This window comes from Melozone crissalis, unplaced genomic scaffold (assembly GCF_028551555.1).
Source record: "Melozone crissalis strain CALT ecotype California unplaced genomic scaffold, PUWL_Pcris_2 ptg000004l_1, whole genome shotgun sequence".
NCBI classification, from domain to species: Eukaryota; Metazoa; Chordata; class Aves; order Passeriformes; family Passerellidae; genus Melozone; species Melozone crissalis.
Genome location: NW_026535782.1, coordinates 34,648,109 through 34,675,488, shown reverse-complemented (window position 1 = coordinate 34,675,488; position 27,380 = coordinate 34,648,109). Strand labels below are relative to the sequence as shown.

Genomic DNA, 27,380 nt, shown 5'->3' with positions numbered 1-27,380 from the left:
TTCATTTAGATTGGACTGTCTTCTCAGGTTTACTTGGGCTTTGAATGAAACACTGATCACTTATTTATATAAACACAAGGAAAACAACCAACCTATTCCAAATAATAGCAACATTCCATAATACTTTAAAAAAAATTTAAATCCTCTTGCCATTGCAAGAACAGAAGAAAACCACTTCTGGGAAACATAGGACAAAGAAAGTCTTATATCCTTTGTGAGAGAATTGATTAATTGAAAAAATGAAGCAGCCCATGTAGAAAGAGCTCTCCTTATCAGCCTGGGAGGAGAGTTCCAGCATGTGTTCAGGCACCCACCAGTGCTGCTGGATGTCCACCCTGGATATGGCCTCACTTAGATGAACACTGTGTTTCCACAGAATTACTTTTTTTCCTTATTTTTAATCAGAAGAGGCTACAAGAGCTGAATACCAAATACCTCAGGGGTTGATATTTCACCAGGAAGTAGAGGGTTGAAATCTCCTAAAAAAGGAAACCAGAGTCGTGCGCCCTATCTAACAGGTGAGAGGTTTAACCATCAGGTTAGCAGTTAAAGGAGACTCGTCATCACATTTGGGGTTTAGGGCAGGTTTTCTTCAGTCACGGTCTCTGAATATATGCAGTGGGTTAGATGATTTGGGAGTCAATTTCTAATTTATGTATTCTAGTGACCCTTTCAGTCTGTGAGTTTGTCAGTATCTCTGAGCACACTCAGGCCAGACCTACACCCACCTGCAGAATTCTGCTGGTTAGAGCAGGCAATATGGGTGGCAGGCAATGGCCATTTTGAATTTCCATGTTTTGGAATTAAGCACCTACATTTGCAGTCCATAAATAGCACTTCAGCATTGATCCACTTTCCAAACTCCACAGGAGCAAGGTTAACCCCTTGGAGAACATTCACGTCTTACAGAATGAAGCTAGACTCTGCTGGAGTAAACCTTAGGTACATGCAATGTAAATGGCCACTAGATCTTGGCCGGTAGTCACCAGTGGGGTCAAGTGAACAATCAGTGAAGACACACATTAAAATATGCTTTTCTGGATCTAGGCTCAGGCAACACAAAGAAAGGGATCTAGTTAAGATAATTATTGCATAAGATGCTCATTACTACAAGCCCCTTTCGAGTCTGTCATCCTACCTACTATTTAATATTTCATATAAGGTAACTGTCATGTAACAGTTTCTTTAATTGAAGGTTTCCAAGTTATGGTCTACACATTCTGCTTAAGCTGCTACCAGCGTCTTTAACAGCAGCAAACTGCTTATTGACAGTCAGCTTAAATCAACTGTGCAAAACCTACACTGCCAGTGGAGCCAAGAGCACAAACAAATAGAGGCTGAAAACCTTTCACATGGGTGACTGCTTTGGATCACAGGCAGGAGGGTATGTTCAATCTGACACTCCAAAATCCGTTTAAAAGGAGTTCTGACTGCAGATGCTGAAGATCATGGTATTTTTTATCCACTGTGCAGAGAAGATGGTCTACTCAAAGCAAGTCTTTTTAAGCATGATCACCAATGAGATTGCCACAAAACTTCAAAGCACAAAGAAATTAAAGCCATTTAATCAATGCATATATACCTAATTAGAACATATTTACATCAAACCAACCTGCATATTAAGACTATTTTTAAAAGGCATTGACTCTTACAGAAAAGGCCATTAGTAGACTAAAGGCATTTCAGACTGACAAGATGGATGAGTCCTGACCCTATCTATTTTGTCAGCCACGAAACCCTGTGCAGTATGGCTAACAAGGTTTTGGGCTGTCCTTACCTAACCTAAAAATTCCATTTAAAACTGGTTTAATTTTCTTTTCACCTCACTATTGGTCCTTTTCGATAATCTTAGCTCTTGTGTTCACTTCATTCCATCTGAAAGTTTTAAATAAGAGTATGTACTAAACCTCCAATCTGTTAATTCTGTCAAACTTTCATTTCAGAGTTCTGTCTCAATTTCTTCTTCAGGATACAAATTCTAAGTCTTTTCTTTCCCACCAGTACATGAATATGTCACAGATATTCAACTTTCAGTTGTACTGATCCAAAAGCAAGTGTTACTACATAGATGGACAAAATATTGCAGAAAAATACGTTGATCTTTAGAATAATTTTTTTATCAATATGACAAAGTAATCATTATTTCATTATTGTGTGTCCCATCTTACATCTCAAACTATTTTTTCCATAATTTAATTTTCAAAAGAACATTAAATTTGCTTTCCTATCATATGACTGAAGAAGACTATGTAGTCTTGGTCTATTAACCCTAACTTCCTAAAGGCTCTGTTTGTGCTGAAGTATTTACATATTTGAATTGTAAAAGGTTCCCTAATTTTCTGCAGGTCATTTCTTAAGGCCCTTAAGCTAGTAACATGCTTCTTCTTGGGAGTGGCTCATAAATAGCCGCAGAAGAGCAGGTCCTTGGCAGAGAAAATACCACAAGAACATAATTTGTATTGTTCTCCACCACAGCACCCAATAAAGTACCCAGTTGTAGACACTCTCATGTAACTGAGGAGATGCAGTTAGGGACTTCCGTTTTGAGACTTCCACCATCTGAGTGGAATCCAGTCTTTCCCAGTTAAGAACATAAACCAGCTATAACATTTCCTCCAAGAGCCAAAACCCAGATATCTCTATGTAAGAGACCCAGTTCCAACTACCACTATAAGCTTAAACACACATTTCTCAGAAAAACAAACAAGCAAACAGAAAATAATTATGGGCAATTGCCTTCTGCATGACCCTTACAAGCTCATAATTTTGCCTGCTCAAAGGAGAAAATAAACATAGCCAGAGGTTGCTATATAAGTAGCATGCCTACACACAGGCCATATATTCTAAGCCCATACATTCAAAAACCCTGAAGACCCAGCAGTCAGCAACAAGACAGGAACGTTTCCTCTTCCTTCAAACTGCTCTAGCACAAAATCTCTGTTTAAATAGGCTGAAAAAAAAAAAAAGAAAAGGTGTTTGTATTTACTATAGCTCCTTCTGTTCTAAGCCTTTCACTCTTTGTCAGACAGGACCCATCAGATGATCGCAAAGCCCTGCTGCACAAATCTGTTGACCAAGTTATCTTTACACTTCTACTTTATTCCATAGAAACTAACTCCTTCCTCTATGACTACAATGTTTCAGTTACCTACACAAACCACCTATACAGATAATTCCACTGAAATTTTACTTCACTGAAATAACGAAGCACCAGGGGAAAACAAGTACAACCATACTACCCTTACAGACAAAACAGAGTTGCAGACTGCAATCCAGTTGTGTACAACTTGCAATATTAGTGACACAAATCATCACAGATATATGCTTTTATATTTGTACTTGAAAATTAAATGCAGAAGAAAAAAAAAACAAAAACCAAGGGTGTACATGACTATTGGAGATATGAACATAAAACTGAGATCCCAAAGGGAATTTCATAAGCCCAATGATAGAAGAAGCAAAATATATGGTACAATGAGAGTTCTCACAAAGGACTGCTTATCCAATTTAACTGCTCTATTGTACCTTGTAGAGGAACTGTCAATCAACCTTTCCATAAAAAATGTAAGTAGGGTAAAAGAAGACATAGCTTCCTTGCAACAGTGAAGAATGTGCAGATACAAGCTGCTTGCTCTTTCCCAGGAAAATTGATCTTAAGATTGCTATGAAAGAGCCACAATGCAGAATTTGGGAAGTGGCAAGCAACCAAGAACACGTTGTAGCCCACTTTGCTTTGTAATCCCTCTGTCTAGATGAATAGAAATAACTAATATCAGAATAGACTTTAAAAAGCAGGTTGGGAAATGCAAAGTTATCCTATTAAAGAATTAGTGCTGCAGAACTCAGAATGCAGCATATTATCCTCCAGCTGAAAAGTACTATGGTTTTTCCTGCCATACTATCAATAAAAAAGTCCAATTTTATGAAGTTATTTGTGAAGTTATTTTTACCATGTTGTGGTGAGAAATATTTTTCATTGCTACTGAAATATTGTTTCCATGGAAATTTTCTCACTCAATGTCTCTTTTATTTGCCCTTACACAGAAGAACAATTCTATTAACATCTAGTTATATAGTTACAATCAGTTCAGAAATCTTACTGAATTCCTTAGTGGTTCTACAAATAAGGAAGAAGAGAAGGAAAAAAAAAGAGAGGAAGGGAGGAAAGGTGGAACAAAAGGGAGAAAGACGGGAGGAGGAGAAGAAGAAAGGAGAAAGGAGAAAGGAGAAAGGAGAAAGGAGAAGGGGAAGGAGGAAGGGCTGCTTTTAGACTGATTAAATTTCTACATCCTTCTTCAATCTCTACAAATGAAAAGAAAAAGAAAAAAAAAGCACAGGTGTAGCTACAACTAAACAGTCTTCTCTGTCTGTTGTAATGGTCTATTGCCGTGCCTGATGAATTCCCCAGCTGGAAATAAAAATGCAAGAAAATAGGTAGTAGCTTGAAGAAAACATTAAACCAAATAAGAAATAAGATCACAAGACCTAAAGAAATGCTGAAATTGAGAATGAGACCTGAATGATGGGAAAGTCACAGAACTTTCCTGTCACAGATAAGGCATATCTAGCAAAACTTTACATAAAACCTTGTACTCTTCCCTCCTTAATGCGGTTCTGTTTACTGAAACTATAAAATCCAGGTCAAGAAGTTCGTACAGGGTTCATATGGGGTGCTTGAAACTATGGGTTTTAAGTACCTGCTGTGCATTGATTGAAGTGCTGTAGAGAAAAGAATGATAGTAGCAGCATGGTTCAGCTGCCTCTGTACATGGTTAGGATTTGGTTTTCATGCTCCTTTCCAAAAGCTGGAAGAAGAAAACTCCTTATCACAGTCAGATCTGTACAGTAAGCATCCGAAACATGCATGGGCACCAGCCTACAAGGAGGGCTCAGTCTGTGACTTGCAAGCTGGGCAAGATTTGTGCCTGTTTGGTTGTGGTGGGTTGATCCCAGCTGGATAACATGTGCCCACCAAGTCACTCTATCATTCCCTTTCCTCAGCAAGGCAGGATGAGGAAAAAACAACAAAAAAAAAAATTAAAAAAAAATTAAAAAAAAAAAAAAACAAAAAAACCCCAGGAAAAACCTCACAAAACCTCACAGGTCAGAAAATGGCAGTTTATCACAGGATATTCTGAGTTGGAAGGGTCCCAAAAAGATAATTGAGTCCAGCTTTTAAGTAAATGGTCCATAGAGGGATCAAATCAACAACCTTAACATTTTTAGCACCATGCCCCAAACAACTGAGCTAATCTCAGGGTTGATGAAGTAAAGGCCATGAACAGAAGCAGGGGAAAAGAAAATATTTCTTCTCTACTTCCCATCAGCAGGAGATGTCCAGTCACTTTCTGGGAAGTATAAATGGATCCTCCAAAAGACCAAATCTCATAACAAATGCCTCCATCCCCTTTTCCTTAGCTTTCATTGCTGGGCAGATGCCACGTGTTATGGAATATCCCTTTAGACAGCTTGGTTCAGCTGCCCTGGCTGTGTCCCCTCCCAAGAACTGGCCCACCCTCAGCTGAGGTGAGGGGACAATGTTGGAGACACAGACTTGGTGCTGTGCCAGCACCGCCCAGCAGTACCCAAAACACCCAGGTGTCATCAACACCTTTCTAGCACCACCATGGCACCAGGGGAGCTACCATGAGGAAAACTAACTCCATGCCAGCCTGAGCCCATGGAACACTAAATCCCCTCGTACCTGCTGATCAGCCAGACTGAGTGCAACTGAAACACTGTAGGCAACACTGGGAGCACTTTTAATGCCTCAAAACACAGGAATGTTGCATAAAGAAAACAAATGTATCAGGCCAAGAATCCATAAGTACAGGTTAAAATTGCTACATTTCACTAGTTGTAAGTTCTTAACATTTCCTGCGTTAAAGTGTTTCAGTAGTTCAGATGTGCTTTCTGTATTTCTTTTTTCTCCTGAGTCCACCTATCACACAAGATATTTAATTTTAAAAGTCTAAAAGGGTCCTCAGCAAGATGCATTAGAACTTTGGCAATTCAGAAAAATTACCAAGCAAGTATGGATTTTGTTTTCCAAATTAGCAAGAAAATGAAACAAGAAGTTAAATGAACCAAAGACAATATATCGCAAGACAAATAACTTGGGATACACTATTTAAATCAAAAGTAGTATTTCACAGGTAAATAGTAACTATCCTAAACTGCATGGAATAAAAGTACAAAAAACTCATCAGTTACACTTCTTTTTTTCCTTTCTATTCTAAATATATGATGAAAAGTGACAGAGCCATTGTTTGTGTAGAAATTATGATATGTGCTGGTTAGCTAAGCATGTAACAAAGACGTTATGGTTCCCCAGCAAGCTGACAGAAATTTAGGTGTCTGAAAAATACATTGCAGAGTGTGGCTATGAGTTTTCATTTCAGTTTCTTCTTTCTTTTCTTTCCCCCATGATAACTGAACATATGGAGATTAATTTAAGTGTGGGAGTGACATTGCAGATGCCTAATTAATTACCCTTGAAAATAAAAAATGTTTCTGCCTTACCCATAGATGCAATTTGCCTAAAGTTGCACCTTAAATTATCAAAAATTGGATGTAATATGTAGTATTTGATGTAAAAATTGGGCAAAAGGCAGAAAAAGTAAGTTAAGAGCCCATCCTAGCCATTAGCAAACATTTGAAGTTGGAGTAGGTAGACTGTGCTGACATGTATGTGTTCTGGTTACTGCTTGTTGGCCACTGAAGAACTACAAAAGGAACAGGTACAAGTAAAATAGCTATGAATTTCTAAATAACCAAATGTTATGGTCAGATAGACATACAGGCAAGTTTTCTTCTCAGCTTTGGCAGAGGATGTTTTCAGGAGAGGTAAGGGCAAAATAGAGCTGAGGGTGGTTTGTTACCCTCATAGAGCACTGGTAGACATGGGATTTACACTTTCAAGATCTAGGTCTTTAGGCTTTGTCAGTGCTTGCCTTATTCTTTCCCTAGCATTTCTTTTCCCATAGCATAAACAATCTGGCAGATAATTTTTAGTTAAAGATTGTCTGAAAGCTCTTCAGTGCAATGTTACCTACACTATGTGTTTGTTGGGTTTTTTTCTGAAGAGGAGCTGATGGATGTTGTCATCGCACTGCACAAGTCCCCTCTCCTAAGGGGAATCCTCTAAAGATTTTTCAAGCTGCTAGGGTAGAAAAAGGTTTTTCATGGATAAAGCAGCTCTGACGACATACAAGGTGACAGTGTCTCTGAAAAACCCCAGAAATATGCAGTGGTCTCTGTCAGATGGGCTGTGCTGCTGATGTGACACAGCACTCCAAACCATTATACAAGTGGTGCTGATTACTGATTTGATGAGCAGACTACAGGCACTACAAACAGGACACTTGGATGACTATGTAAGTTAGTAGAGAGAGATTACAACACTGAGTGCTGAAAGAGCACATAACTTATAAAATAAGACAGGTAAAATTAAAGGAAGACAACGATCCATCATCAAAAATAGAAACTTGAATTATTGTCCTATAAAGATTCTAATCATTATCCTGCAGAGGCATACCCTCATATGTTTATACAGGCTATGAGAGACAACTTATATTTGATTCAATTCTTCAGAGACATGATTTTTTTTCTTATGTGTTTTTCATTTCCAAAGGGAAATGCCCAACAAATCAAGTGTTTTGAACCTTGCAAACCTGTCATCAAACATCCAAAGTTCAGGAGAACACTTAAGTGAGCATTAAATAAAAGGACAAGGGAGTGTGTTGGAAAAAGCAAATAGTTTCACCGAGAAATTGGCAGCAATTCAGTGGACTAAAAAAAAAAGACTGTATCACAGAAACCTTTTGTGGGTAAAGCAAATTGTTTAATTGCAAAGTTATACTATCATTGAATAGGGTGTAGCAATTATATCAAACTATATTAATAAAAGTACAACACCATTATTAACTTGTAAAATTAAATTTAATGAGTGAACAATACACGAAACAAAGTGTAACAAAAAATAACTAATATCTCTTTGTAGATTAGATTTTATCTTTAAAAATAAGGATTGTAAAGTTTATTAAGGACATTTGAATTTTGTAAATTAGAGAATGATCTTATATTAATGGTTGATACATATTTCCTTTCATTATATCTTCTCTTTGTCAAAGCAATATTAAGCCCATTGTTAGGATAAATATTAACTATGAAGAACAGCAAATATGAGAGGAGAAAATAATAAAATGTGGATATTTTTCCCCCAGCATTTATTTGGACTGTAAGAAGCTTGACTCTGCCATGCTCATTCTGGTGAATATTGCTTTATTTATTTACCACCTAAATCTGGCATTTAGAGAATTTGCTTTTTAAAAGTTCTTTCACTGAGAATCCAATAAAAGGCTCTTCCCCTTTTTAACCACACTAAAAGGTAAGAATATTTTCTTACCGATGTACACAAACATTATTTAAGCTAATCTCAATTCTCATAAAATTTTCATATGTCTTCCAGAATTTTCACAAATATCTCCTTTTACTCCTTTGTGCATTTAATTTTGACAAGATAAAGCTCCTCCTTCATCAGGGACACCTGATTATATTTTTTAATTTTTTTTTTTTTGCTTTGTAATCTGACTTATGCATAACAGATATCATAGTATAAGAATACTGTAGAATAATAAGATTAAAGCACCAAATACTAAAAGTTATTTCTCCTAAGACATTTAATATACAGCAAATATGACAACTTCTTAATTCTTAGTATTCTTTAATTTTTGGATTAATTAAACAGATCCTCCAGTCATCAGCCAAATGTACACAATTTAGAAATAACAATAGAAAAGCAAGCCAAAAGTAGAAAACAGATCGTCACTATCATGAAGGAAGATACATTATATAACCAGTGTGCAGAAGAAACTTCATGAGTCATGTTTAAAAACAAATCATCATCATCATCATCATCATCATCATCATTATAATACCCCAAAACTTGTGTCACTAAAGCCAAGTGGAAACATACCATACTATACAGATTATGGTATACAAATGAAATATTTGTCTTAAACACTAAGAAATTATTTTTAATATATAATTTAGATACATCTGCATGGATCACGCCTCTTATTTCACTGATGGTTCAAAATACAAACTAAAGTAATTGGAACACAGGTGAATGCATTTTATATGATTAATTATTTGTACTTTTTATTCGGTTAGTTTTTAATTCCTGCAGACTGATAAAGTTCCTCTAAAGGAAGCCCTGAAAAATAGGAGATGGCTGGATTGCACCAGTCCACTAATGAATATCTAAGATACAATGACTCAGGAACTGCTTGAGATCCATTACCTCTCTAATTTTCCCTTACTCTTAAAAATTAATAAATGTCTTTCTAAATCTTTATACTCCAATAGGTCAACATATTCAAAGTGCTAGCTGAGTAAGGGAGTGTGGAACAAGTACTTCATTATTTAATTTTCTTCCTTCCTCCCTCCCACCACTTCATTAAAGAGATGAGCACTCAGAAAAGTTCTTCATCCTTTCCACCCAGTGGGTCATAGGTAAAAAGTGGGGAAGATGAACAACAAAATAAGTTGGACTTGCCTGGTTTTTTCTATTTTTAAAAACACATGCTGATCCCTGTAACCCTGATGAAAATGCCATACATTATGAGGCTTCAGATCACCATGCTTCTTTGATGTATTTTGGGCCTGCAATGAAGTTGAAATATATTAAGAGAAAAACCCCAACAAACATTCCTTTTTCTTGTAAGGATGGTATATAAGTGCACTTCTTTAAATTTTCAAAGGAGTTTTGGAAATTACTTTTAAATCCTGCATATGGAAGACAATATCTATACTGAGAAAGATACAGAAACTCCCTGACACAACACAAGTAATATAATTTCGTGAGTTCCTTTAGGCAGTTTATGTCAAAAACCTGCAAAGGCATGCACAAGTTCAAGTAATCTACATACCTGTTCTGTCTGGAGCTTGCAACAGAATGTCAAGAAAAAAGCCCCATCTAATACAAGTATGAGATTTATATTATATAAATTTATTTTTCTCACATACCTGTATTTACTTTTGTCAATGATAAACCCAAAATTATTATAAGAATACATGCCAATGTGCAGAATGTATCGCAGGGGAAAACAGAAATGTTGCAGTAAACTAGTAAAAAACTACACTCCTACACCTCAAAACAAAAATTTTTGAGGGGAGGCAAAAAAATACATGATTTTTATTTATCTCAGTCAACAATGAGAAGCTCCACAGTCTAAAAGTACTGCAGTATGGGGTAAGAGTATTGTTATAGCTACATCTCTGAGTTTCCTGGCATTATGGGTTTAAGAGAGGTGCTTTATCTTAGCTTTACTTGCCTGCCAATTTAATGATTCATGGAGTTTTTTTATCTAATTTAGAAAAGAGGAATAGATCAGAGGAAAAGGGAAAAAAGCCAAACAAATCTTATCTGTACAACACTATTTTTTTTCTGGCTACAGAGGTCTTAATTAACTCTTGCTGATTTCATTTCTTATGCTTAACTTCCAAGGTTTACCATAAGAGTTCTGGTTCCTTTTTAAAACACAAAAAATAAACCATTAAACAAAAATAAACAAACAAACTCCCTCAACATTTTGTATTTCCCATTTAAAACCATCAGATCTCCTAACTTTTTTTCTAAAATGGTTATTTTTGCTCGTCTTCACAGCAAAACTCAAATGGATAGGGATATATGCATAGGGAAAGAAACAGTAATAAGGAAAGGAACAATTTTGGCTTAGGTAGCAAGGTGGATTTTCTAATATTGACAGAATTTATGGTCATTTTACTGTTGTCTTACAATTATTAAATTTTTGTTTTGCTAATTATAATACTGTCCTAGAGTTTTAGCTGGACAGCCCTTTAAATTAGAGTTTCCTTCTAAAGGAAGATCTCTATTTGTATATGTATGTTTTTATACTTATTTATACACACCACGCCTTTGAGAGGGATTCTTGAGCCTTTTCCAAGTGCTTGTATTTCCCTGTAATTTGACAGAGCATCATGAACTTCATCAGAACCACATAAAGCTGGGAGGAGGATAAACATGTAGTGCTTACAAAGATCAAAGTTTTTGACATTTTCAAAGCAGGTTGAGATAGTTCTGGTACTTTGACCCTGCAACTTGAACCTTATTCTTAAGAAACTCCATGAACCACATCTGTTAATGGACCCACGGTTGTTTTCTTCCTAGGGCCAGCTGGTCTTGCAGCATTTTTAAAGGCCACTATTTATGCTGTCAAGGACATTTCACAGAGAGCTGTGGGCCCTTTCTGCTGTCCTGGTGGACCATTCTGAGGGTATGGCTTCATAAAAAAGACACTGCCAGGGCTTGAGGGCTTGAACATGAAAGGCACTGAGAAGTGGTTGAACAGTGAATTAACATCAAGCTGAGTGTAGCACAATAAATGAACAAATTTAGGTTTTACTGTAGATCTAATATTGCATAGATCTAAAAGCCTTTTACATGTATTTATTTTAAAATACCTTCTAGTAATCCAAGATATTTTTACTAAAACAGACATCAGCTTTAGGAATTACTAAGCATGTGCAGCTCTCACTGAATCCAGTCAGAACTGAAGGTAACAAAATTGTCAATGTTTGGACTGCTGTCACAAACAAAATATTTTTCTGTCTTTTAATCCACTTCTCTTGTAAAACAAACTGCCTTTACTTCTGCCTAACACGTTGTAGCCTGAAGATAACCCACAGCAGTACTGTTACTAGAAGTACATATAACATGACATATTCAAGCTCTGCTGGCTCAAGACAAGGCTGCCATGTTGTCCAATTGGCAACAAGGAACTTAGAGGAAAACCCTATTGATCTTTTCTACTGGTACATAATAGAAATATCGTTTGTGTTACAAGAACTTAGCTAATTTTCCTAATTTTTATGAGTTGACAAGCAACATTTTTAATTATTTTTAAAACTTTGTTTCTACTTACCTAAATATATATCTTTTTATTATTACCTGACAATAAAACAACACTCAAGGCAAGACTTTCTTCTTTTGACTGCCTATAGTCTACATTTAAACATTGCAAATATACTTGATTTTATATATACGCAAATGTAAACATTTTTTAAAATACTTTTGCTATGATTTATACTACCATGGAGAGTGATTTCTTTTGAAGCTTTCATACCGGATATTTTATAGCCACACCTTTTCATAGATATCCCAATTTTGACCTTGATAATCTTCAGATCTGTATTTGTAATCTGCAAAAGATTATTCTTGAATAAGTCTTGCAAGGCTGAGCCCAGAGGTTTAAACTATTTAAAAATGCATGTGAAGTAGGTCATTAGTAATATTCTTCAAAAGCAATTTTAGGTAGGTGGGATAATTTCCTTAGTGTCTTGAAACCAGACAAAATGATTTAGAGCTGTATGTGATCAACAAAGTAAACAAATAATTTATTCGGCTATGTCCTGGTAGTCACTTATTATTTGAATGATAAATTCTTGACTAAGGTAGTATAAACAAGGTAGTGCATCTCTTCTGAAAGAAATGCAGAATGGGAACTGTTACCTCTAATGACTCTTAAATGCTTCAAACCCATCTTGAAAAATTGCCAGGGGGCAGAATTGCTAATGTTTGCTGAAGGAGCCTAAAACTTAACAGAACTATTTTCTTATCCAAAGGACTTGGAACTAGCATTGCTAAGAGACCTTTTTTTTTTTTTTCTTAAGAAAATTACCCAGCACTGATGAGATCAGGGAGGGTCTACTGTTATTCTTTGTAAGACAAATTTTTGTGAGTCAGGAGTGTGACTCAGACAGGTCAGTGATGTTGATCAGAGAGAGATAGTTTGGTTACTCCTTTTGCTTCTTATCTTGGGGAGAGGAAGAAAAAAATAAGTCCCTTGTCACTTGATCACAGGAAGGAGGAACACAACATTACAATTTACAAAAAAGATATTCAGTCAGGATGAACTGGAATAGGTCACAAAAAGGAGTGAAATCAATGAAGCCTCACAAACTATCATCAGCTGAAAAGAGGCTCTCAAAGATAAGGCCACAGCTTCATCAGAGAGTTAGAAGGTTTGAAAGCATCATATCTACAAATACCCACAGCATCATCAACCTAATGAAGTAACATTTTTATTTCAATCCAGAACTGTACATACCACAAACTCCCAAAAGGACTTTTGTAGTCTGGTAAATATAATGGGCACTCCTATAATTTTGAGTCTTGGGATGATGGATGAGCTGCAAGAGCAATGTGCGTCCATAACAAGGACAGGTACTGTGAGTTGATGCCCAAAAGCAGTTCCTGGGAAATAAAGACAGTAGCTTATTTTTAACAAACCCTTCTAGTAAACTGGACAAAACTGCTTCCAGTTTCTGCAAGGACAGCCTTGCTTGAAACTTTGGCCATCCTTTAGGAATTCAGGAATGAATTAGCCATGGGGGAGAAAGTATTAACTGCAAACTGGGGAAGTACTACATAGGAAAAGACACTTCTGTGGAGGTAGCTGGATGCTCACTGGATGCATTTTTAGTAGTTATTTTCTGAGTGATAGCATACATCCATTCACCTGTCATTTCTCACTTTCACATGGAGGCAGCTGTGGTCATACTATGTCATCACCATCCATACTTGGTTCTAATGATTTATGTCTTATCATGAAAGTCTTCACCAATGTTTCTTTTTTTTTTCCTGCTCTTCATAGATGTGTCATTTATTAATATCCCACCCAGCTCTATTTCCCCCTTCTCTCTCATGTCTGTTTGAATTCCTTTAATTGATCAAATTCTCCATCAATTACATTATTTATGCATTGTTGTTGTTTTGTTTGGTTGGTTTTTGGAGTTTTGTTGTGTTTTTTTTTTTTTGTGGTTTTATTTTGTTTGTTTGTTTGTTTGTTTGTTTTTTAATTTGCATGTAGACATCCTGCCCTTGCTCAGGAAATACCTTTCCACTCTTTCATCTGCTTTGGGACTGTAATGTTGCTGAGCTGCAGAGGTGCTTGAAAAGAACAGGTATTAACATATTAAGTCCAGTGTATCTTTTTCTGATATATTTAATATACAATATACCTGAAAACCGTTTTTTGTATTAACTCTTACTCCTCACATTTCTTTGTTCATTCTTTGAATCTTTCACCCTCCTGATCCTGCAGTATCACACTAAAACATAAAACTGAATGGGAAAAAAACCAAAAAACCAAAACCCAAACGATCCAACATTGCTGAGAAGAAAATTGAATAGAGAAAATAAAACCAACTATTTGAAATGATCATATGCATTCAGGAAGGGAAGCACATTATGCACAAATCCTGAGTTCCCGTGCAGTCAAGAGGAAGAATTTTGAGCTGATAAAAATGCAAATGTTTACAGATAGGCCTCTTTCCTAAGGGTGGGGTGGAGGATAGGCCTCTTTCCTAAGGGTGGGGTGGAGGATTTCAAGACGAAATGGAAATTGTGTTTTGACACAAGGTCATTGTTTGAGTGAATGACAGAGCGATTTGGTCATTGTGCCACCTAAAGATGAGTGAGTGGTCCATTGTTTGTCTATCAAGGTGGCTTTTTAGTGTTTAAGGCAACAGATGGATCTTTTAGCCAGCAGAATACTAGAACAATCACAAGATATAGCCTCCAGGGCCTGACAGGAACCAGCTCAGCCCATCAACCAGCAGCACGGAAAACAGGAATCTTCTCCGTGGTGGACTGAAGAGATTGGTCAACCAGTAGTACTGAACTAAGAATGTCAGCTGGGAGACCTGTACCTGGTACAGAAACATTTGGTTCTGCAAAACCCCTGGAAGCTTAAAACACTCATATCTCCTTGCTCACACAAATATTCCCCTAATTTCTCACGCTTTGTCTGTGCTCTCCACTTCCATCCAATCTAATGAACTGAGTTTGAACAGGACCTAGCACCAGCAAAACAGTCAAGAAAACAGTTTCAATAAAGTTAAGATCTATACACAAACTATGAAAAGCCTGTTTTTTCTCTTCTCAGATGAAGCCCATAATGGGATTTTACCAAAAGCCCCCCAGTTAATACAGGATGGCGAGGTGAACATTTAGATCTTGGTCACCTTAATAGTTTTTGACCAAATATTGTAATGATCCAAATACTCTAATTCTTACTCTTATGTTAAAAGTCTCATAGTAAGTAGATTAGATACAGGCACTCTATATTTGCTGTGACACATTTTCTGTGTCTATTAAAATGTTGGATGCTTGTGTTGTTAGCATGTTGGTCATAGAATGGGCTGAAGTACTGACACTGATTCATCACATCTGGCCTTTCCAAATGGTCTGCAAACCACTCTGAATTTTTCTGAAATGGTACTGCTTCTTCAAAAGTTAAATGAAAGATCTCCAGAAATATTCCTTTCTGCATCATGGTTTTGCTTGCTTTATACTGTTGGTGAGCTACATTATAGGGAATGTTTTCTGTTAGTCAATTATATGTCCTAACCTTTAGGAACAGAAGGAGAACCTCTTTTTCACAAAAAGAAAATAAAAATTAAAAAATCATGAAGCATGCAGAATACTGAGGATTAATTTGGAAATTTTTTTAAATCCTCAGGGAGAAGATTCTGAGGGGATATAAGAAATTTCTCCTTATTTTCAGGCAACGTGTTGCATGTTTTTACGCTATCCCTGTGTATCAATGAAGAGGAACATTAAATGACTATTGTGTGCCTTGAAAAATGTATCCACTTAGAGAATTCTATCATAAAAGATAATGGTGATATGTACCCCTCCCACCTTTGCTTCCTTCCTGTGAAGAAAATAGGACATTATTCCCATTTCATAGAAAAAGCACTGAAGCACAACCTACCCACCTTCCCTCAAGACAAGCGGAAGCAGGTACAGACATGTACCCAAACTGCAGTGCTTTATACACATCATCTCCTTCTTAGCTGTACCAAAGCTAATTTTATCTGCCCGAGAGCCAGGAGATATGACAGAACTGTGCAGAACACATCTGCCAGTCTTATAAAGCTGTATTGAGAAACGTAATTTCCAAGTGCCTGGGGAAGGAAGCCTCACTGAGCTACAGCCATAAGTGCAGAGGAGGGTGTTGAACTGGAAACAGAAAGCAAGAGAATTTGTTTTATGTATGTTCAGATAGTTTTACATTCTCCTTCTGGGAAGAGATGCAAGAAATCTCCTCAATAGAGCAGTCTGCAGGATTGCTTACCTCATTATTTTAATTTTTCAATTGACCTCTAGATATGGAGAGGTAAGGTAGTATTTTTAGCAACATTCAAAATGGGCAGGAGCCATTTACTGCTCACAGTCCCTTTTGATTGCTTCTCTTGAGCAAGGAGAAAAATGTAACAGACATTCAGGTAAAAGAGAAAGAGACAATGAACCTCAGTCAAGCCATAATAATAGTGTAGTTAGGATGATTTATTTATTTGCCAGTCCTTGTGGGCTGCTTTGTGCTGACTTCATCCTGTTGCTTTAACCCTCTAGGCTCTGCATCATCTCGGGTCTGCGACTGTAGAGCTGCATAAGCTTCTCCATTCATTTCCTTTGCAGCACTAGGATTTGAACGATAATGAAGGTGAAGCAGGGTATTTATGGCAGGCTCAAAGAACCTGACAGCCTGTGAAGCAGCTGGCCAGTCACTCGAGCGAGATGCCCAACAGAGGAGAGTGGAGGATGTCAAAACACAGCTCAAACCCTCACACAAATAGCTTATAGAATGACATAGTTTATGGATGGGTGTTTTTCGTTGGGGGGAGGGGGCGGTGGGAGGTCTACTGCATTGGAAGAGAACTGAAATCGGGGTTTTCATTTCCAGTGTAATCCCCAATCCTGTTATTCACTTCCAGCATCTCCCCGGACAGCTCACTCGGGCTCAAACCTTGATAACCCCATTTGTTTTCCTTTCTCCAATCAAAGAGCCTTCGGCTGGAGACTGGGAAGCGCCGAACACCTGCGGCCCCCACACGTTCCCCGTTCTCCCGAGGGAGCTGCCAGGGTTCCCCGAGAGGCGGACACGCCTGACGGGAGGCTGGATCCGGAGCTCCTCGATCCCCACCGTCGGCGGCACGCTGGTTCCTGCCCCTCCGGACCCGCCAGCGGCCCCGCGCAACAGGGACCGCCTGCCGCAGCGCGCCCGGCCGACACCGCGGAGCCTCGCCCAAGCTCCGCCGTGTTCCCCGCGCCAACGCGGCTGCCACCGGCTGCTCTCGGGAGGGGGAGGCCGTGGGGCGACACCGCCCCTGCCCCGGCGGGCACGGCACGGCACGGCACGGCGCCCCCGCGCCCCCTGGGGCAGGGGAGGACCGCGCCCCGGGCGCCCAGCGGTCCCTTAGGGCGCCTCCCCCGACGGCTCCGGCACCGGGCACGGCCCCCGCCCACCGGGGCAATAGATGCGCCCCGGCCCGGACGGTGGCCGCCCCTCCCTCGCGGGACCGCGGCCTCTCCCGCCGCCGGGGGATCCCCGCCCCATTGAGGCGGCCCGCGTCCCCGCTGGCTGGCGGCGGCCGCGACCCACGGGCGGAGGGACGCGACGCGACACCCGCCTGGCCCCGCCCCCGCCCCGCCCCGCGGGAGCCGCTCGTGGCAAAGTCACCGACCCCCGAAGCCCGCCGGGCTCCATCAAACGCGGCGGCCCCGCCCGCCGACGTCATGGAAACAAGCGCGTCAGCCTCCCGCCCGCCAGTGGCGGCGGCGGCGGCGGGCGGGCAGCGGTGCGGGGCTCCGCCTCCGCGGGCGCCGTGCCTACCGGGACCCCGCCTCCACCTCTCCCATTGAAGGCTCCGCACGTCGAGACCCCCCTTCCTGGGCCGAGAGAGGGGCCCCGTCACGTGGCCCGCACTCCGCAGGCGGCGAGGGAGGCGGCGGGGACCGGCGCCGGGAGAGGAGGGGGCGGCGGGCGCGGGCAAGTGAGTGACCGCGGCGGGCGGGCGGAGGCGGGAGGCGGGCGGATCGTTGCGCTCCGCCCCGCCCCGCCCTGCCCGGTGGCGCCCGGCTCCTGTAGCGGTTGCTCTGCGGCGCAGGGGCTCGGCGCCGCGTTCGGCGCTGCCCGGTGTGTGCGGGGGAAAGCAGGCGGGCGGGCCCCGGGGAGCGGCGGCGGCGGCGCCGGTGGGAGCGCCCGAGAGGAGGGCGAATCGCTGATTCCTGCCGGTGAGGCGACGGGGGCGGGGCGGGCTGTCCGCGCCCCCCTCCCTCCCTCCTTCCTTCTCCTCCCCCGGCTCTCCCCGAGCCGGTGCCCCCTCCCTCCCTCCTTCCCTCCCCAATTCGGTCGCCGCTTCACCCCCCCGCCCCCTCTCCCGCCCTCCTCGCGCGGCCGCAGGGCGGGGGCGGCGCGGCGGGGCCGGCCGGCCGTGGGCAGGGCGGGGAGCGCGGGGACCTTGTGCGCTCGGCGAGAGAACGAGCGGGCGGCGTCAGGTTTACGGGCGCCTCGTCCTGGCCCCCGACCGGCGGCTGTGTCGGCCCCACGGCGCAGAGGTAAGCGCGGCGTCGGCTCGGGGCGGCTCTCCTCCCGGCTGGCCGACCGGGGCGGGCAACAGCGCGGCGGCAGGTGCAGCGTCGGTCCGCTCCGGCCGCGGGGCTGCGAGCCGTCGCCGGGCTCGCTCGGGGGTCGGAGGGCCGGGTGCCGCGCTCCTGGGCTCTCGCCGGTTCTCCCCGCAGGTAACCGGAGCGTGTACCTGGCCGCCACCGTGCAGCCGGGGCACGGCGTGACCTTGAGGGCAGCGGATGCGGGGCTGAGCTGCCGCGGGAGCGCACCGCCGCGCCGTCGGGGACCCCGCGGCTGGACACGGCCGGCACGCCACGGCCCTGCAAGCTCCTGGCGGGCGGGCGCGCTCACGCCGTGGATTAAGGTGGTGCTCAGCCCCTGCCGCCCGCCGGGTTAAGTAGCCGGGATTAGCCCGCTGCGGCAGCACGACACCGACATCCCGGGCACTTCGCCGCCCCGCGGGGGCTGGGAGCCCGGCACCCGCGCAGCCTCGCCCGCCCGCCGCGCCCCCAGGGCTGTGTTTTTGGCCGCGGCTGAGTCGTACGCAGCTTTCCGTCGGAGCGGACGGGCTGGTTTGATTTATCGATGCCCAGCCGGGCTGCTCATCGACCGGCGCGCACGAGGAAGGGATGCGGCGCCGCTTCGGGTGCCGGGAGAGCGGAGCCCTCGCGGGCGTTTCGCCGCGGGTGACCCCGACCCCGCCGGGGCCGCTCCGCGGTGGGAAGCGCCTCTAACGGCGGTGTCATCCTCGTCCCGGCAGTGCGGGTAACCTTTGGCTGTTGCACCACGTGAGTTTGGGAGCGGGCTGGAGCCTCCGCCGGGGATGGCTGGCCGGTGGCGGGCGCGGGAGGCAGCGCTCGCAGTGGGGAGAGTGGGGTGCGTGTCCGCGCCGCCGTCTGCCCAGGCTTCCTGCCGAGCCCTTCGGTCAGTCGGTAAAGGCTGAAGTCGGAAGGACTTAGGATTTCGAGAGGAAGATCTCGTGAAAAGCGGTTTGTTGTCCCCGGGAGCGTTTCCTTTCGAGCGGCCGTGCGGGTGTTGTTCGCCAGGGGCAGGAAGGGGCTCAGCCTGAGCCCGAGGAAGCGTTTAGGAGCGGAGAGCTGTGGTTCAGTCTGTCCCCGGGCTCGCAGCCTCAGGGGCAGTGTATTAGTTCAGCTGTAACAGGCGGTTATGTAGTGCTGTGCAGGATCCGCAAAAATGTTTTTTACCTTTGACTTTTTAAACTGTAGGGGCTCGTGACGAGAACAGTAACAAAATTTCGGGAGCTTTTTTTTCTTGTCATTTTAAGATCCGCATTACAGAAATCCTTAAATACTTGTTATGTATGGCATTTGTGCATTTATAATTTAGTTGCTGAGGATTTCTTCTCAAGGTCTGTTCAGAAGGAGCTGGTGACACCTATGCTCTGTCTGAAACTGTCATTCTGAAAATGTTTGCTGGTATCTCACCTCACAGTGCTTGAGAGGTGACTGGCTAGGTGATTATTCAAATCATGTCCCTTCTTAGAAGTCAAGTTCCAAGCCCACAGTGCTGGTGAAATATCTTCATCATTAGTAGCTGGCAATCCTGACTTCCTGGGGAATGAAGTGGTGCCTTTGGAAAACTACCGCCTGTAGGAAAGCCTCTGCCTCCCTTAAACATTCTTGGCTCCTAATGAATTTGGGTTAAAATAATGTGTTTTGGTGCTTGGAAAGGTGTTGGTTGGATAACTTGCCAATTCCTTGGTTCATGATTCTGTGTGTTCAGAAGGTGGTAGCTGTAGCTATAGCCAGGACCATTTTTTTTTTCAGCTGTTTGTTGGTGCTTTTCAAGGATTTCTTCCAAACACCACAAATTGTGAATTCCAATAGAAGTAAACTTGTGTATCTTTAAACTGTTGGCTCTTCTGGCGGGAACAGCTTCCAGTGTACTAGGGCTTTAATACTTATGGCATAATGAATGGAAACTCTTGGTGTCAGTGGAAAAAGTGGTCACTGAATTCAGTGAGGAAAAAAAACTCCTACACTTCAATGTGAAATTTTGAGTCTGGAAGAGCATCATTGTGTGGTTCGGTTTATTGCTGCTCCTACTGATGATTATGGTGAGCGACCCAGGCTGAGTTAGCTGAAGGAAATGTGAATCCTGTGCTGTGTGCAGATACTTGCAGGTTTTCCGAATCAATGTTCCTATGTCAGTGCTGAATTGCAAAATTGTTACTCCTGTCCACTCATAGAAAAACGCATGGAAAGCCATGTGGATCACTCAAATGATACAAGCCAAAACTGATTTTAAAGGGAATTGTAGATGTACTATTTGTAAGTACACATACCGTTACTTATGTATATGTAGCAAATGTTTTTGGGAATTTAAAGCAGAAAACAAGACTTCTGTCACATTAGCATTGAGTAAACTGTATCGGTTTCCTACACGAAGTTGCATTACGTACAGATAAGGGTGCAAGGGAAGGATCCCCATTCCCCAGAGTATGTATGTAATACATATTCTGCTAATAACCTGGGGTTAATCCTGCAAATTGAAATCCACTGTACTCTAAAGGAAGAGTCTTGTTTAGAAAGTCACTCTTTTGTGGACCACAAAATATAGAGAACTTATGTCACCCGTTAAAATTACAAATATCTAAACTGTTTTGTAGAAAGCTTCAAAGGAAATTCAGGCTTGAAAGTGTCCTGTAGCAAAAGCACAAAGGTCTAGTAATTACTTCTATTCGCTTTAGTTTTAGCTGTTTGAATTTATTTGTAAAGAAGGATGTGATAAATGGGAGGTAATCATGAGGTGATACTAAGAAGGAAGATACATAGGCTGGATCTGCTAAAGCCACCGCAAAAACAGATGCTTTGGAAGAATTAGCTTCACCGAACATTTCAACATTTAAGATTTTAGAACTGGAAATTTACTATTAATTGGTAAGTTCAAAATGAATGTGGCAAAACAATCAATAACATGCCATAGCTGGAGAGTCTCCCTTGACATGAGGGTGGACACGATAACCTAAAGTATCTTCTAACTCGAATTTCTTCCATTAAGGTAGACTAAATATTAATGGCATTCTTTACCACTGAAATGTGACCTCACTAATGTCTTTCAGTGTTTGAACTCTTTATTTTTATATACGTTCTCTTCTGTTTTTAAAGAGAAAATAGTACTAGTGCAAGAAGGGATTCACATTTTATTTAAAGGTGAAGTCAGATGTCAGCCAAATTTAATGCAGAATAGCAAACAGCTATGATTAGTCCTGGGCATCTAAAAGTAAATATCTTCTGAGAAATAAGAAAGACTGCTTGAATCTATAAGAGATCTCTGTTATAGAAATACATGCTTACCTTATTACAAAAGGATCAATAAAATTGCAGTAATAGTCTTAAATTTGTATTCTCTAGTATTCTCTACTTGTCTTAAGTAATAATAAGAATAAGACTTGTTAAAAGTTGCAGTTCAGAAGATAAGGATCTTTCTCTATACAGTATTTTAATTAAAACTAGATAAAATCTAGGAGTTGCAGAATTGTGTCTAAAAAGCTCGGATTAGCTCTGCCTACTGGCTTTCTAGAGTGTGTGCAATGGTCTCAAGTAGGGTCTTTTGGCTTTTTTATTCAAACCTGTTAAATTTTCTCAGAAGACCTTTTTATTTCTTGCAAAGTGTAACAGGTCGAAGAACAACGGAGGCAGGAAAGATAAGGTGATACTGTTGCTGGCTTGAAAAAAAATAAACCTATGATACTTTGTGTAGAGGATGGGTATTTCTCACGAATATTAAGATTTATTAATTTATTCAAAGTAGCTTGCCTTTATAAAGACTGGATTCCTCCTCTTTTCAATACCTAATGTTAGTGTTCTCCTAACTTGAGTTCAGTTAGCTGAAAAGACCATGTTCATTAATTGAACAGCAGAGTGATAAAAAAGTAAGATTTTTTTTTTTTGTTCATGAAGCCTTCCAAACATATCTTAATGCATGTGAAAAATAAAAATGTGTTCAACAGTTTCACACAGAAGATGTAAGCAGTGATAATGAGCAGTATAGGAGGAGGATTTCCAGGAGGTGACATGTACAATGAAATCAACAGGCAAAACATCAGACTAACCCATCTTGAAACAGTTGCACTTACTCAGACAGAATGCCATTTCTAAACAGAAACTTGGTATTGTCCAGTTTGTCTTTTATTTTTAAATTATTAGGCTTTCAAATACTGTTAATTAAAATGAATTTCTAGTTTTCATGACAGATTTCACTTGATATGAGCAGTATCTTTGAAGGAGCTGTCTGTTCAAGCTATTGGTATTCAAGTAAACATTATGAAAATTATTTCTGCTGCCATTTATAAATCTTACTCTAACTGACAGATGACAGCAGGAGGTGTTATTAGTTTAATTTTGGTGAATTGCAAAGTAGGTATGAGGCTTTCTCCATTGGTATTTCAAAGGTCTTGTGGGAGAAGAAATCTAAGGAAAATGTAGGAGACATTTAAAAAAGAAATCAGAAATAGCTTTGAAAATAAATATAACTTATTTTTTCGTCCAGTAAGAGATAATATGTAATTGCTGTTACAAAGCAGACAAATAACATCTGCCCTGCCTTTGAAGGGTAATGGAATGAGAAGGAGAATATATTCCTCCTTTCTGGTGTTGGCAAGTGCACTGTGCATTTAAAGAGTGCATAGATCCATAGATCCAGCATGACATTTGATGGTCATCCTCCATAGTGCTGGCCATTAAGTCTGGCTGGTTTTGCCACTTAGAGCATGACCAGTCTCAGTACTAGGGGTAGGTAGCCCTGGCTTCTTGCTGGCTATAACCTGATGTTGCTTTGTAGATGAGAGTTAGGTAATTTTCTCCATGGCTTCCTATTTACAGTGGACTTCAGTGGTTTGCATGTCTTTTTTTTTTCTTCATATTGTGTTTGAGCTGGATGTTGCCTTCATTCCCAGTGAGCACAGGAAACACCATGTTCTTAAAACACACTTCTTGGAGCCTATCACTTGTAATCTGCTACCCTTACTTGTGCCCTTATATTCACAGAAAGATAAGGTAGCAGCAGGGAAAACAACACTATTGGTTTCTCACCACTTGGTGTACAGTGTCTGGTCCTGTAGAGAGGAGGCCCAGGATGTACCAAGCTCTGCACAGCTGATAGCAACAAACCCCAACTCAAGGCAGGAAAGATGATTCAGCCCACTCTGCTTTAAGCAGCTATCTGACTTCTGAGACCCACCCCTAGGGTTATAGTGGTGTTCTCTTTTCTTGCCTACATGGTCATTAAAAGTTAAACTTTCATATTAATTTTAAGACTTTGAATCAAAGATGAACTTAGTCACTTTTGCCTTACATACACCAGTGAAAGAAACCCAAGTGCTCTTCAGTGGTGTGTTACAGATGTGCCCTTATTTCTGCACTTGTTATTTGACCAGTGACTGGTGGCTTGTCTGCGTGGCTCTTTCAGGATTGCCCCTGTGTCTCTGCAAATACAAGGATGTGTTCTTGTGCTGTGTATTTTGGCTCCTGTCTAGATTTTAAATAAAACAACTGGTGACTCCATATGGGGATAGGAGGAAGAGTCACTAGCTGTGTTTGGTGGAGTTTTCCACTGTAGAAATAAAAAAACCATAGTGCTATGGTCTTTATTGAAATAAGGAACTTAGGCCCCTAGCAATAAAGAGGTCTTGTAGCTACAGCACACTTCTTAAAAGAATATCGTAGAGTGTTCTAAAAAGTTTAAGGTGATCACTGTGACTCTCCAAAAGGTTGGAAAATATTTGGTTTTGTATGGTAGGTGTTTCAAGAGATAGGAGTCTTTTAAGATTTATTAGTCACTTCTGTTAATATGTTGGATGCTTTTTTTATATTCCAAAGTTTTCTCAGACTTTTATGATGGCCTTCTGAAAGTGCTGGTTGATCAGTATAATCCAAGAGGCTGGGGACAGAGAGAGCTTAATTTGTAATTGTCTATTTGGCTTGTCACTGTGAGTGCAAAGTTTCTCTGGCTGGCTGAGGTGACCTTATGGCCACTTTCATTTCCATCTTAGCCTAACTGCAATAATTCCCCCCTCTTTTGTGCCATCTCTGCCACTTTGAGTCTACTCAAAGTGCACCACTAGATGGTTTGTCACAATCTTTGTGCACAAACTAGTCTCTCCAAGGTGAGAAGTGAGGCTCACATGAGGAAAGCAACACAAATCTTTGGATTGATGGTTGGGAATGTTCCTCCTTGTGCAGTAGTCATGTGAAACCATTCCCTGGAGAGTATTAACCTTTTCACATGGGAGAACTTGAACTTATTGTTTTGATGAGAGAGTCGTTTGAGTACCAGTTTTCAACTAATGGTGTTCCATAAACATATATTTGGGTTTAAACACAAGAACTATATGCCTAGGTGGTTTCTGATACTGCAGTGGAGTAAAAGAAATTTTGCTTGTGTTGAGCATCCAGACTTGCTTTCTGCTGTTTTTACATAGAGAAGACTGAGTAGATAGTAACAATAAATGGCTAGAAAAGGTGGCAGTTAGCCCTTAAACTATTAAGGGTGGTATTTTTGAGTCTCTTCTGGTTGTTTGGATCTAATAGATTAGGATCTTAATATGCATATTGAACAGGAGTTTTTTTGCTTCCATCTAGGTGCTACTGCTATCAGTATTGGTATTGCACTTTAAATGGCTTTATGTTGCTCGGATCTGCCAATTTTTCTTTACTTGGGAATGAAGCTGGTGCAGAACTTCATGAAGCCTATGGAACATAGTGCAAATCAATACTTAAATTAGAGCAGTGTCTACCAGCCTCACTCAGTTGAGGTTGTATGCAACATGAAATGATTTAAACTGGCTGTCAAGGTCTGTGCCAGATGGCTTCAAATATGCATAGTTGAGACTGACAGCTGGAGAGAGTAGGGAAGGTGCTTTACCACTGCTAGCACCACTGCTTTACTTCTGCTTTATTAATAACACAAATCATTACAGTTTGTGTTCACCTACTTCTGCTCTGCAATCCAAGTAGGTAATATTGACAGTGATTTTTCTTATTCTGCAAAGAGCTTGCTTTGCATAGTGAAACATCTTGACTTCTTCACAAAGTCTGCTTTCAGATGCATTTTGATAATAGGTAAATCTTCTTGTAGTGGCTGCACATCTAAGGATTTGTTTCTGAACTAGAGCTGTATTTCTCAAGTGAGTTAAAAGAGATTTGGAAATAAAGGACTAAATTCTCTGGGATTTGAGAAAGGCATGGTCTCTTTCTCTGGATTTGTGTGTATGTGTGTTGTTTACTGGTAGTGGAGGCACTTACAGTGGAGTTATCCTTCATGTAGAGTTATTCCTTCGGCAATGCATACCAGGTTATGGGAACCTTTTGAAAGAACTTTGGTGCAAACACACACATCCAAAATTAGATGCCAGCATATAAAGCAGTGAGTGAGTAATTTGTGTATGTGAGTGAGTAATTTGTGTATGGCTTTCTGTTTTTCTTATTGATCCTGGTGTTGCCGGGCACTGGACAGCAGCTCCTCAAACCATATTAGCAAAATGGTTTAGAAAAGTTGTCTTGGTTGTGAGAAGTCTGATACTCTAAAGCTGTGTTGTGCTACCTTCTAACACTGGAAATTGGTTTACCAGATGGAAAAATACAAGGGATGTATGCTTGAGGGGAGTACTTCATATTTTTTGGGAAGATAGTTAAACATTCTTGATAGATGAACCTCTCATTCCAAAACTGCAGCACTGAATTTGCATAAGCTCAAAGTTTTATATTAACCTTCTTCTGATAGTCAAATCTAAGGCTACAGAAATTGTTATGGAGAATAAGGTTGTATATATAACCCTGGGCAAAATGCTTTGAACTGGACAAAGTTAATGCATGTTACTTTGAGGCAGCCATTGTAAAACAGGCCAATTTCAAGCTCCTGATGGGGAGCTGCCCAAGGCCACTCCTGAGCATTACTGAGCTGACACAGTACAAACACATCTGACAGGCTTTCCTCTTCACTGTCACAGCTGGCAGTAGCTGAAAATGGTGACGTGGTTGTAGGGCTACTGCATGGCCTAGATTCCTGGAGCGAGAGTGAGCAGGAGAGCTGAGGCTTGCTGGCACCTGTACCTGCCATGGGGACGAGGATGCCTGTAGGAAAGGTCTTGGCCACCCTGCAGGACAGAGAGCCTGAGCCAGCGGCTGGGCTCTCCTGGGCGTGCAAGGACTGGCCCACGCTGGGCAGCAAGAGCGTGACCAGTGGGCTTTGCCTTCAGTCGTTCTTGTGAGGCCACGTCCAAAAACGGTGCCTTGTTTTGCACCTCTCCTGGCAGTCGATGAGGGCCTGTCCTGTGGTGTGTGGAGAGAATTAGAGTGAGGTGGCTTTGCTTGAGCTGGAAGGGGGAAGGCTAAAGAGGGACCCTGGTGATGGTCTGTAGTGGGGCCTTGCAGGAAGGGTGCAGCCAGGCCCGTCTTTTTCCCAGGATGACTGTGGGGGTGTGGAGAGGAGCTTCCATGATTGACTTGAGCTGGTGAGGCCTGTTCTGGCTGGAAAGGGCAGTCCCTGTCACCGTGTGACCTTCAGGAGTAACCGCTGGTGTTGCTGCTGTCCTGCTTGTCACCGGTTCTCATCTCGAGCTGTCCCCTGCCCTTGAGGTCAGGTGAGCGGCGTGCTGGCGCAGGGCTGTACCTTCTGGCAGTAGCACAGCCTTGGGTATTCCTGAACTAACTGTGAAGCCACATCCTTCCTCTTGCTGTGACATGGTAGTGCAGCTGCTTGATATGCGAGTTCAGCCAGCCGACTGTGCTTAACTTTGGCAGAGCAATCCTGGCCACTTACATAAGCGTCTTAAAAAACTGAAACCAGTCACTCTGGGCCGCTTCTGTTGCTGAAGCGACGCAAGCGCATCTACGATGAGATGCATGTGACTATTTTAGATCATGTCCCAGGTGGCTAAATATAATATTTTCATAGATATGTTTTAGTTTATCCATTGGC

General features: G+C 41.8%; 1 protein-coding gene across 4 annotated transcripts in view; it reads left to right on the top strand.

Annotated features, from left to right (window-relative positions):
• The first annotated feature begins 18,002 nt into the window (after positions 1 to 18,002).
• The window catches only part of ATP2B1 (ATPase plasma membrane Ca2+ transporting 1), a 60,074-nt gene continuing 50,696 nt past the window's right edge, over positions 18,003 to 27,380 (top strand). The window contains exon 1 of one of the 4 annotated variants that reach the window (XM_054279178.1): positions 18,003 to 18,106. The gene's annotated coding sequence lies outside the window, so the exon portion shown is untranslated. Of the gene's footprint in view, positions 18,107 to 18,312; positions 18,431 to 19,208; positions 19,229 to 27,380 lie in introns of those variants that run through there. The other 3 variants (XM_054279197.1, XM_054279208.1, XM_054279188.1) reach the window with 3 other exon arrangements.